Source organism: Hakea prostrata, chromosome 2 (genome assembly GCF_041222555.1).
Source record: "Hakea prostrata isolate BN-2017 chromosome 2, UWA_Hpros_2, whole genome shotgun sequence".
NCBI classification, from domain to species: Eukaryota; Viridiplantae; Streptophyta; class Magnoliopsida; order Proteales; family Proteaceae; genus Hakea; species Hakea prostrata.
Genome location: NC_142601.1, coordinates 48,176,434 through 48,189,606, shown reverse-complemented (window position 1 = coordinate 48,189,606; position 13,173 = coordinate 48,176,434).

Sequence of the window (13,173 nt, the reverse complement as noted above, 5' to 3'; positions counted from 1 at the left end):
TTTTTGTGCAAATGTTTTTAGATTATATTCCAGGTACCAAGGACTACGATGGCACCTCCCTTGAGGCGGACTATGATTCCACATACTACCCTCCGGGTAGTGGCGTCGGTGAGGATCCGTATATTGGAGCCGAGGAGGATTACTATCCGCACCAGGGTTAGCCCCACAATTGTGCGGGAGCGGCAGCGTTGGGTTTACTTCATCTGTACTGTTGAGGAGACTACTATTAGTATAGAAGAAACCCTAGCGTAGTGCCCCATTTCCCCGGTGTGTTTATGGAGTATACGGGCCTGAAATTAACATGTATTCGGATTCTTCTGGTGATACTTGGACATGTACTTAACTACTTTTACTTTCCGCTGCTTTGAGAGAGTGGCTACCACACCTTCTCTCCCTGATATGATTTTGACCACATTCTGATATTATCTATCTTCCGCACTCTGATATATAGTTAATCTTATCTTATACATATTGTTTAGTATTAATTGTTTTTACCATTGATTATTACTGTTCATGATTATGTTACCGTGTATGTGGGAGGCATGGACCTCAGATCATTGATCCTTGGACTGTGGATCACATCCCGGGTATTCCAAATGGGGTACACGCTGGGTGGATGTGACAAGGGTCATCCACCAACATTAGTTCCATTTCCAACCCTTCGGGCTCCACTTGAATGGCCCACATTTGTCGTCAACTCGAGGCCCGATTTTCTCGGTTTTGAAGCCACGGGTTAAAGGGGTAAAAATCTGGGGGATTTAACAATTAGAGTTAGGAGCATATTGCATACATGTTCACTCACTCATCTCATTATATATATATATATTATACATGAATTGTTTATGGAAATGTGTGGGGGATATATGGTTTATGTTGACTTCATTGGGTTCTGTTGAACTCATTCCTTTTATGCATATGTTTTTTTTTAGATCTCACTACAGGTTATGAGGACCCCGTATTCCTGGAGAGTCCGCCGCCGTTCGAGTCCTACGAGGGACCCACGACAGATGACACAAAGCTACATGGTGAGTTGTGTGCCTGTTCAGACTGTGCCTACGGAGTCTAGTAGTTCCGAGACACTGTAGATACCTTATAACATGGTAGTTGCCCTTGTATCTTTGTGTTACATCCTTTTCATCCAGCCGATAAATGAGGGTCCTACTTAGTATTATGAGCTTCTTGGAAAAGTAGACTTCTACTGTCAAACAATCCTTTTTTTTAAACTTTGATCTTGATTTGATTGGACTAATTTGGAACCGTGATTTTGAACTTAAAATTATGGATAACTGTAATAATTGAATTTAATACTTGTTTAATACTTGTCACTTTAATCTTTTCTTGTTCTTTGATTATACTACATCGTGTGGTGTTATGGATTTGGCTGTGAACCTAGACCTTGTAGTATATCAACCCCATGGGTAATCGGGTATGACCAATTCGGCTGGGTGGGGTGTGACAAGTTGGACACTTCTGTTTGTTTTATCTGGTCAATATGGCACTACTTCCGTTTATGGCTTATGGGCTTCCATTACTTGGACACTTTTCTTTGTTTCATCTGGTCAATATGGGGATTCTTCTCTCCCTCCCCACTCCTCTTTTCATTCACTTTGAACTAGCATCAGGGGAGTTGGGATCAAATTGTGTTCTCCTCACATGAGGGGAGCCCGATTCCTTGTGCAATAGGGAAATATGAAGGGATTACAACCTTCATCTGCAAGAGTAGAAGTTCCAAACTCCATGGAGAGGAGGATTGAAGGATGCCCTTTATATGCACAAATAGGTATTCATAGAAATGCTAAAAAAATACAAGTACCTGTTTAACTTTTCATCATTGTTCCAATAAGTAGGCAATGTAGATAACTAGTTATGTACTATGTATAGAATAGCATCATTGAGAATTTGTCTTATAACTAGAAAATGGGAAAACTTGTTATGAATAATATTTATTTATGGATGTCCAATGTCCATTACCCCCGAAGAGATTGTACTTCCAATTGAAGATCCCAACTACCTCAAGATGCGATCTTGGTGATTCACATTCCCATATTAATTGAAGATCACAGCCATCTCATTACACAATGTTGGCAGTTAATATTTCCATTTATGCACCTTCTATCTTGGGTGGCAATCTATCCTTCCATATCAAGATCATTTTATTGTGTGTGAGAATCATATATTGTATTTCTTTGTAGACTCAGATATTTCCATATCAGAGAAAATGTTAATTCTATTATAAATATGTAATGAATACCTCAATAAAAGAGTTGAACTCATCCTGTCTTTTTTCTTTGTATTCAATATATCTTCTTTATTTTATAACACGTTATCAACACAATTCCGCTCAAAGTAATTGTGAACGACTCTACTCAAAGCATTGTGTTTTGAGATAAAAGACATCAAATTCTGTATCATTATGTTTTCTATTCCAAAACGAAAAGAATGATCGACCTCCTCACGCGTTTTTGTAAACAATGGAGTTTACCTTGTCTATCTTGTAATGTAAGTGCATCGTGATAAAAATATATGTATTTTATTGAATCTAAAAAATCAATTAAGATATTAGATTGCCTTAATAATTGAGGTTTGTCATTAACCAATAATGATTTTATTTATTGTATATAGTGGTTGTCAAACTTGCACCACAAATATTGTTAAATGCACCTGAAGTTGTAAATTTTGAAACTATAAATGAGTACAGTTTCGGAGATACACATGAAGTTACAATATTTGAAACTGTAAATGAGTGCAATTTTGCAGATGCACATGAAGTTACAATATTTGAAACTATAAATGAGTACAATTTTGCAGATGAACATGAAGTTGCAAGATTTGAAATTGTAAATGAAGTTGCAAGATTTGAAACTGTAAATGAAAACAATTCTGCAGATGCACATGAAGTTGCAAGATTTGAAATTGTAAATGAATACAGTTGTGTAGATGCACATGAAGTTGCAAGATTTGAAAATGTAAATAAGTACAGTTCTACAATTTTTAAAATTAGTTCTCAATTGAAATTATGCGGAAAAAAATATTATTGATGATGACTTACTAGAAAGAAAAATATTTTCCAACTTTTCATGCTTCATATGTTCTATTACAATAGCAATATCACGAAAAATGTTTTAAAAGATTGTATGAATTGATATCATGAAGCTTGTTCTATTGGTTCTACTATATTCTCTTAAATGAATGCAACAATTCATGATAAACCTAAAAGAAGGCAAAATTATAATTATGGTAATACTATAGATATGGATGAAGCAAAAGATAGAATAATTATTGTTCTCATGATTAAAATAAATAAGAGAATAATAAGGATTCTCAATATAACTCTTGAAGGAGTAAAGATAATATTTGTTATCGATGTAGTATGAAAGCTATTGGACATATATCTTTCGTACTCCACAATAATGTGGAGATAAATTTGATTTTCCAAAATAATGATACTTGAGCAAATTTGCATATAAAGAAAATGATTTTGATGGCCTCACAGGTACTACACATATATATGTTGCAAACTCCTTTGAAGATAATAGTTGAAGATTTTGTTGTGTTAGTCGAGTTCAAATAAAAATAAAATTGATACTATGTTAGTTTGTAATTCTTTTCCTTTCAAATATCATCTCATATGTTAGTTTATCTTAAATTTGATCTGTTTCCTTCATAATTTTTTTTATTGACTTTCTATATATCTTTTGATGTATTTTGTTTCATTTTGATAAAATTAAAATAAATAAAATAAAATTTTGAATATCCTCTTATGTACTACGATGCATATTATACTGAGAGAGAAAAAATATATATTTTTCTTATTTGATGATGCGGAAACCAATGTTCATACAATAATCAGTAGTACAACATTGATTGAAAGCTCCGGAAGAGCTAATATATTATTATCTAGGAATGAAATTGGCTATAAATAATGCATCATCTTGTAGTAAGTTTCAAAGAAACTTATAAAGTTTCAAAGGTATATGCCAAAATGATTGAGACTGTAAATGATGGTAAAAGTGAATATTTATGCATTATTACAAAAGTGTTAGACATTTTCTCCCAGTTTGTATTACACAAATATTTGCATGGTTGAAACACATGCTTGAATAAATCAAAAGAACATTGATTCCGATAGTTTTATTATTTGGCATGACCGGTTGGACCATCCCGGATCAAGTATGATGCAAAAAATTATTGAAAATCCATTGATCATCTATTGAATAACCAAAAGATTCTTCAATTAAGTGAATTTTCTTGTACTTCTTGTTCTCAAAGGAAATTTATAATTAGATATTCATCAACTAAAGTTGAAATTGAACATTTTTTTTTTAACGTATACAGGATGAAATAATGGGTCCATTCACCCATCATGTGGACCATTCAAATAATATGATTTTAGTAGATGCATCTAAAATATGGTCACATGTATGTTCATTATGAATTCACAATTTGGTATTTGCGAGATTTTTGCTCAAATAATTAGATTAAAAGCACAATATATGGATTATAAAGTAAAGACAGTTTATCTTAATAATGCTAGTGAATTTACATTTCAGGCTTTATGATTCTTGTATAACAACTGAGATCACAATTGAATAGCCTGTTGCTTATGTTTATATCCAAAATGGTTTGGCAAAATCATTTATTAAATGTCTCCAATTAATAGTTAAACCATTGTTTATGAGAACAAAGCATTTGTACGCATCAAGCCAACACGTTGTCATAAATTCTCCTTATTTTACAATTGGTTTATGGTCAGAAGCCAAATATTTCTCATCTTAGAATTTTTGGATGTACATTTTATGTTCCAATTGCTCCACCACAACACACAAAGATGAATCCCTAAATAAAGTTGGGAATATGTGTTGGATATGAATCTCCTTATATAATTCAATATATTACCAATAATTGAAGGTTTATTTAAAACAAGACTTACTAATTATCATTTTGATGAATTAGTTTTTTCAACATGAGGGAGAGGAAATAATCAATTGGAAAAATAGATTGATTGAAATGCATTATCATTATCTCATTTAGATCTTCGCATTGAGTAATGTGAACTTGATGTTCAAAAGATAATGCATTTACAAAATATTATGAATCAACTACCAGATTTGCTGACTTACTGAGAGTTATTGAATCTCATATTCCAACTGCAAATGCTCCAATGCTCCAATTAAGATTGATGTCCCAGTTTGACAATCTATCAATACAAATGAAATTAAACCACGTTTAAAATGTAGAAGATCAATCGGTTCCAAGGATAAATCTTAAAAAAAAAATGAGCAAATGATCAAAATGGTCATAATATGGAGACAATTGATTATGAAAATCCTAAAGACATAATTTTCTATAAAACCCTATAAGAGGTTCAAGTACCTAAAAATAATGAAGAGATCTCGATCAGTTATGTCATTGCAAGAAAAAGATGGAATCGAAAATATAAAGTTGTCAACAACAATTTTTGCATATTATGTTATTATTGAAATAATACAACAAGATGAGGATCTTGAACATGAATTTGTTGATGAAATGTAAAGACGCAATTCAAGTATAATTGAATTCGCCTGAAAAAGTGGACCTATAGTCCAACATCTGAAGGTATAAAGCCAATGGAGTATAAATGAGTTTTCATGTGAAAAATGAAATGAGAAAAAAATGGAATCTTGATATACGAAGCCTGAATTATGGCACAAGAATTTTCGCAAAGGCCTGGCATTGATATATGAAAACATGTTCTCTTGTGGTGGATGCGATCACCTTCAGATATCTTATTAGTCTGGCAGTATATGAAAATTTTGATATGCATCTATTGGATATTTTTACAACCTATTTATATGACTCACTCGAGTGTGAAATTTATATGAAAATCCCTAAAAGATTCAAAATGCGTGAAGCACATAAAAATTTCTAGGAAGTTTGTTCAAAAAGGCTTCAGAGATGATCAGGACATATATGATATAATCCCCTTAGTGAATATTTACTAAATGAAAAGTATAAAAATGATCCAATTTATTATTGTGCCTTTATTAAAGGATATGGATCTAATTTTAATAAGTGCATATGATGATGACTTAAATATCATTGGAACTCCTGAAGAGCTTTCAAAAAAATATTAGACTATTTGAAGAAAGAATTTGAAAGGAAAGATCTTGGAGTGACAAAGTTTTGTCTAAGCTTGCAAATTGATCATTTGACGAACATAAAATTTGTTCATCAATGAAATAGAGAAGGTTTTAAAGCAATGTTACATGAATAAACACATCCATTAAGTACCCCAATGGTTGTGAGATTGTTCGACATAAAGAAAAGATTCATTTCAACCCTATAAAAACAATGAAGAACTCATTGGTCTTGAAGCACCATATCTAAGTGCAATTGGGGCACCAATGTATCTTGCTAATAGTACACAATTTAATATAACATTTTCTATAAGTGTATTAGAAGATTTATCTCTTCTCCAATACGAAGACACTGGAATGTTGTTAAACATGTATTTTAGTATTTTCGAGGAATTATTAACATGATGTTATTTTATGAATGTAAACATCAACTTACTAGTTTTGCAGATGCAGGATATTTATCTGATCTACATAAAACTAGATCTCAAACAGGCTATTTATTCACAAGTGAAGGAAGCATGCAGTATTCTACTAGAAGAAGGGCTTTCAACAATATTATATGAAGATAATGCCGCATGCATAGCCAATTGAAGGGAGGATACGTCAAATGAGATAGAACAAAACATATTTCACCAAAATTCTTCTTTACTCATGATCTTCAACAAAATGGTGAAATTTATGTTCATTGAATTCGTTCAAGTGATAATTTGGCAGATTTATTTATCGAGGAATTGCTTACTTTAAATTTTGAGAAGCTGGTACATGATATTGGAATGTGCATATTTAAAGATACTCAATGATGTTATCATCAAGGGGAGTAAAATACATGCTGCACTCTTTTTCCCTTCACCAAGGTTTTGTCCCACTGTGTTTTCCTGGTAAGGTTTTTAATAAGGTAGCTTCCACGTATGATTTTAGATATATATACTCTTTTTCCTTCACTAAGATTTTTTTCCCACATAATTTTTCTTAGTAAGGTTTTAACGAGCTACATTATCTATTGATGGACATCCAAAGGGTAGTCTTATAAATAATATTTATTTATGGATATCCATTACCCCTAAAGAGATTGTACTTCCAATTGAAGATCTCAACTACCTCAAGATGCGATCTTGGTGATTCACATTCCCATATTAATTGAAGATCACAGTCATCTCATTACACAAAGTTGGCTGTCAATATTTCCATCTATGCACTTTTTATCTTGAACGGCAATCTATCATTCTATATCAAGATCATCTTATTTTGTGTGAGTAACATATATTTCATTTCTTTGTGGATTCTGATATTTCTATATCAGAGAAAATGCTAGTTCCATTATAAATATGTAATGAATAACTCAATAGAAGAGTTGAACTCATCTTGTCTTTCTTCTTTGTATTCAATATATCTTCTTTATTTTATAACAAAACTAATTTTGTCCATAAGCATGGCTTGGGTCATAGCTCCCATCTGTCTAATCTCTTTTGCTCTCATATTTAAGGACACCTTTGTCCCTTGATTTGGGAAGAGAGAGATAGAGTCTCCATACTTTGTGGTTGAGAAATAATTTCTTTTAAAAGACATAACCTTATTGAACTCCCATCTAGCCCTATTGAAACAAATATCGTAAAAAGGGTGCTCGTTCTTGGGAACTAGGTTCTTTCCCTCCCTTAGGGGCTCAACTTTAGTGTTGCGCAATTAATGCGCAACACTGAGCTACCTACAAGAAGGACTCAAAGTGGTGGTCGAGATCGAATTGTGCAGCACTGAGCTGTCTACAATAAGGATTCAAAGTGGTTTGCTTTTACTTTTTTTTATTTGTTATTTGTTTTTGTTTTTTTTTTGTTTCAACTGATGTAATTATAAAAATAAAAATAAAAAAAAAAAAAAAAAAAAAAGGTGGTTGAGATTGACCACAAGAATTCATTCTCACCATTTGCAGCTCAGTGTTGTGCATTAATTGTGCAAAATTGAAGCACGATTACTCCCTTAGACCATACTATTGCAAAAGTCTTTGATTTGATTGTCTTCTTGTCTAAGCAATGGAATGTTGGCTTTATTGGAGTAAATTAATATACAAGTGATTTGAAGGCTCTTTGTCAAGTTCCTATACCCATTTCATGCAAAGAGGACAAATAGTTTTGGACTTTCACTTATAATGGTTCTATTTCTATCTCAGCCTATTAGTCTATTGCCTCTCTTGATCACCAAGGCTCTACCCAATTTGTTCATTTTGGACAAGCATTTTTGGGGGGCGTAATCTTGTCCAATATGTTTAACTTTTCCTTTGGAGATGTGGTTCACACCAAGGTGAGATATTTAGGAGAAATTCATTGGTTTGCCCCTGCTGAACCTACCAAATCGGCGAATTTCTCCAACATTTCTGCCAGATTTCGACCTCCCTCCCATTTTAGGGAGTATTTTAGGTCATTTTGGGCCCAAATGATGTTTAGCCTAATTTGATGCCAATAAACATGTTGGGACTTGACAAATTTAAATTATTTCTTATAAGTTCTTCCATTCAAATTTTCCTTTCTAGCCACATTTGGCACATTACCTTAAGAAGTTTGAATCATTAAGACATAATTGGAAAGATTGTCCGTTGACCTTGAAAATTTCATTACAAAATTCCCTCATAATTGTTTCCATAAAGCATATTCTCCTTCCTAATAACATTTGGCATGTTGCCTTTTGAGGCCTAAATCATTGGGATATAATTAATAAGATTGTCCATTGATCTTGAAAATATTTTTTCTGCTACAAAATGTCTTACTAATTTGAATTATTTATAGAAATTATTCCATGTAGATTCTCCTCCTCACATTTGGCATGTTGTCTTTTAATGTGTAAATCATGGGATATAATTGATAAGACTACCCATTGATCTTGAAGATTCTGTTATAAATGACTTCTTAATTTGAATTATTTCTAGAAATTATTCCATGTAGATTCTCCTCCCTAACCACATTTGGCATGTTGCCATTTGAGGCTTGAATCATTGGGATAAAATTGGTCAAATTGTTCATTGACTTTCAAGATTCTGCCATAAAATTTTGAGAGAAATCGCCTAAAAATCAAGAAAAATTGCTAAATATCCGAAAAAAATTGAGATATCGGTGATATATTGCGATAAATTAACCGTTCGGCGGTTTATCGTGAGATATTACCAATATCTAGTCGGTTTTGGTTTCAATTGGAGCAAAAAATCGCTACTTGTCACATTAATTTTTTTTTTTGGGGGGGGGGGGGGGTAAACAAATTAAGGAGCAGTTTTTAACTTTTACGGAGAGGGTAGAAGTACTCAACTATACCTTTTAATTATGAATAAATTGCACTGGTACGCCAAAATGGAGGCCTTAAAGCACTAACACCCCACTTTATGTTTAAAAAGCATAGATACCTCAAAATTGAATTTTAGATATATTTGTCCAATTTGTCACTGAAAACCTTTCAAACACTATTTATTATATGGATACTTTTGAAAATAAACAATGATTTAACTGTTTTTAATGATAAATTTGACAAATATATCCAATAAAAATCTAATTTTGGGGTCTCTGTTTTTTTAAACATAAAGTGGGGTGTCATTGCTTTAAGGCCTCCATTTTGGTGTGCTGGTGCAATTAACTTTTTAATTATTGGATGGAATTTTTTAATATATATTTAAAATTAAAATGATGTAAATAATTGAGAATCCATTTGTTGACTATGAAATAGAATCAATCGAAAATTTGAAAAGAGAAACATCCAACAGGTCCACTTGACCCACAGCATGCATCTGAATGTCCAATATGTGACAATATACAGCCAGTTTAATAACTGCTAAAAAGTAAAATCTTTAACAAATATAGAAAGAAGGGTAAATGAATATATTTGGTATTTGAATTTTATTTAGGGAAATCTATGAACATGTTTGATAACCAACCAAGTTTTTAAAAGAAAATACTAGAAATAGTTTTCAGTGTTTCTGTGTTTGGAAGAAGAATACTTTTATAGGCATTTTGATAAAATTAGCTTTTGAAAGCAAAACCAGTATGAGGAGCGTTTTGCTGGGGGGTTCTATGTTTAAAATACCAAATTCAATGAACATCCTTTACCTAAATCTAATCCGCACCCAAGAAATTGTTGTTACGTCCAAAATTGTCTCCTAAAGCAAAATTTTTCATAGTTTTCAAATCATGTTTCAAAAATCATCTAAAATGAAATAATTTTATCAAACGGCTTTCGTCAACTTTTTTTAGTTTCTTGAAGCAAAAAACACTAAAAACTGTTTTTCGATGAGTTATCAAATGGACTCTATGTATCTCTCTTAAAGTATGGTGTAATTTCATTTTTATCTATCAAGATTCAATATTAGTTATGCGTACCATCCTTGCTTTCCAAAGTAATTAGAATTTAAACCTAAGCTACTAAGTCAAGAATAAAAGTTAGTGTTATAACTTTCTTGACCAAAATGCCCTTAATAGTTAGATAAACCTTTTGTTAAAAAATTGTTGTTTCTCATAAATTCAAAAAATATTCAAAAAAATAAATCGGCAATAATCAATTATTTGATGGTTTGCATTCCATCTAAATGAAATAAATAATTGTACACGTTATCTTTTAAAATATTATTAATTAAAGCTAAAAACTAAATACTGATATGAGTATATCATATGGACTATATATATCTCTATATATAGTATAGTGTATATTTCATTTTTATCTGCATATATTCAATATATAGTTATGCGTACCATCCTAGCTTTCCAAAGTAATTAGAATTTAAACCTAAGCTACTAAGTCGAGAATAAAAGTTAGTGTTATAACTTTCTTGACCAAAATGCCCTTAATAGTTAGATAAACCTTTTGTTAAAAAATTGTTGTTTCTCATAAATTCAAAAAATATTCAAAAAAATAAATCGGCAATAATCAATTATTTGATGGTTTGCATTCCATCTAAATGAAATAAATAATTGTACACGTTAACTTTTAAAATATTATTATATATATATAAACGCGTGTTCGGCATTTTAGTGGTATTTTGATATAATACCAAACGATTTGATTCATTTCAGTATCACCGCAAATCAAACAGGAATAATATGTCATACACTACCAAAGGTGGTATGTTAAAGCGGTTAAAGATCCAACTTCCCTAGGGGAGGTCTTGGGTTCGGCACCCACTCGGCGGTATTAATATAAAAAAGCTCCCTTGAGGATGTAAATCGTGGTGCGCACAAGCTGGCCCGGATGAACCTCATATCCAAAAAAAAAAAAATATATATATGTCATACACTTATCATACCATGTTTATTCACTATAAAATGATTTCAATATTCAACAAGATGTGGTTTATTTGTATCATTTTGATCATACCATTAACGTATCCTATACCAAATAGTATAAGTATCTCGATATTTTTCTTCCTTAGTAAGATATGTCACATCGATATGATTTCTCTGTTGAATTGTCCACTTAATGAATTTGGCCAGTTCATTTGCCTTCAAATATGAAGCACGTCATCAACGGGAAAAGTAATATAACAATTTTTTTCCTTGGAGCTCCAATAGTCTTCATCCAGCGGCAGGTTTTCAAAGAGCTTCATGTGTCGCTTTGTAAATATTGATCATTGGATGATAAAAGCATGGAAGGAAATATTGCCAAATTTTGGTGATATCGCCCTGGTGAATCGAAACAAGGGGGCGAAATGATATATCCAAAATATCGATTTTATTTTATTTTTTTGATTTTTATGTTATTCTTGCAATTTTTAGACGATTTCTCTTGTGATTCTACAGGAAAATCTTTAGTAGTAATTAGTAGAGCGGTTAAAAGCCCAACTTCCCACGGGGAGGTCCTGGGTTCGCATCCATCCGAGCGGCACCTATATTAGTAATATTCCCCCCACCTTATATATAAACTCTTCGGATTCAAAAAAAAAAAAAATCTTTAGAATCAATGTACAATCTTACCAATTCTATCCCAATGATTCAAGACTCAAAAGGTAATGTGCTAAATGTAATTAGGAGGTGAATCTACATAGAATAATTTCTAAAAATAATTCAAATTAGGAAGACATTTTATATAAAATCTTCAAGATTAATGAGCAATCTTACCAATTATATTCTAGTGATTTAGTCCTCAAAAGTCAACATGCCAAATGTGGTTAGGGAAGAGTCTATACATGAAATAATTTATGAAAACAATTTAAATTATGAATGAATCTTATAATAGAATCTTCATAGTGAATGGATAATCATTCCAATTATGTTCGAATAATGTAGACCTTAGAAGGTAACATGTTAAATGTGGCTAGGTAGGAGAATTTAAATGAAAGAATTTTTAGGAAATTATTCAAATTTACCACATATTTGCATCAAATTAGGATAGGCATCAAATTTACCAAAATTATTGACCAAAAATACCCAAAAGTGGGGGCGAAATTTTCCAAATGGGGGGGGGGAATATCGCCGAAATCTCAGCGATATTTTGCCCTTTCGCCCAGTTCACCGGGTAGCGAACACGGTGAACAAGGCGAAATTTCGTTTCCATGGATAAAAGAAAGTATAAATCGGTTTTCCAACTTGGTTCATTGGATGAACCAAACAATGAGTGAACTTATCTTCACTCACCCTCCCTCTCTTTCTCTTTCAATCAATATTTACCAACATACATGACACTCTGGGGGGGGGTTTACATCCTCTACAATTCTCTGTAATTCATATTTATGATTGTGACACGTGGCAGTTAAATACGAAATTGGGAGAAATTTAGGAATTCATTAGATTCAATTTTTAGTTAGACATTAGAGCAAATTGCACTGGCACTCCAAAATGAAGGCCCTGACACTCCATTTTATATTTAAAAAGCACAGAAACCCCAAAATTGGATTTTTGTTGGATATATTTGTCAAATTTGTCACTGAAAACCTTTCCGACATTGTTATTATAGGGATATTTTTTAAAATAAACATTGGTTTAAGTATTTTCAGTGATAAATTTGACAAATATATTTAATGAAAATCAAATTTTGGGATTTCTATGTTTTTCAAACATAAAGTGGGGTGTCAGTGATTTAAGGCCTCCATTTTTGG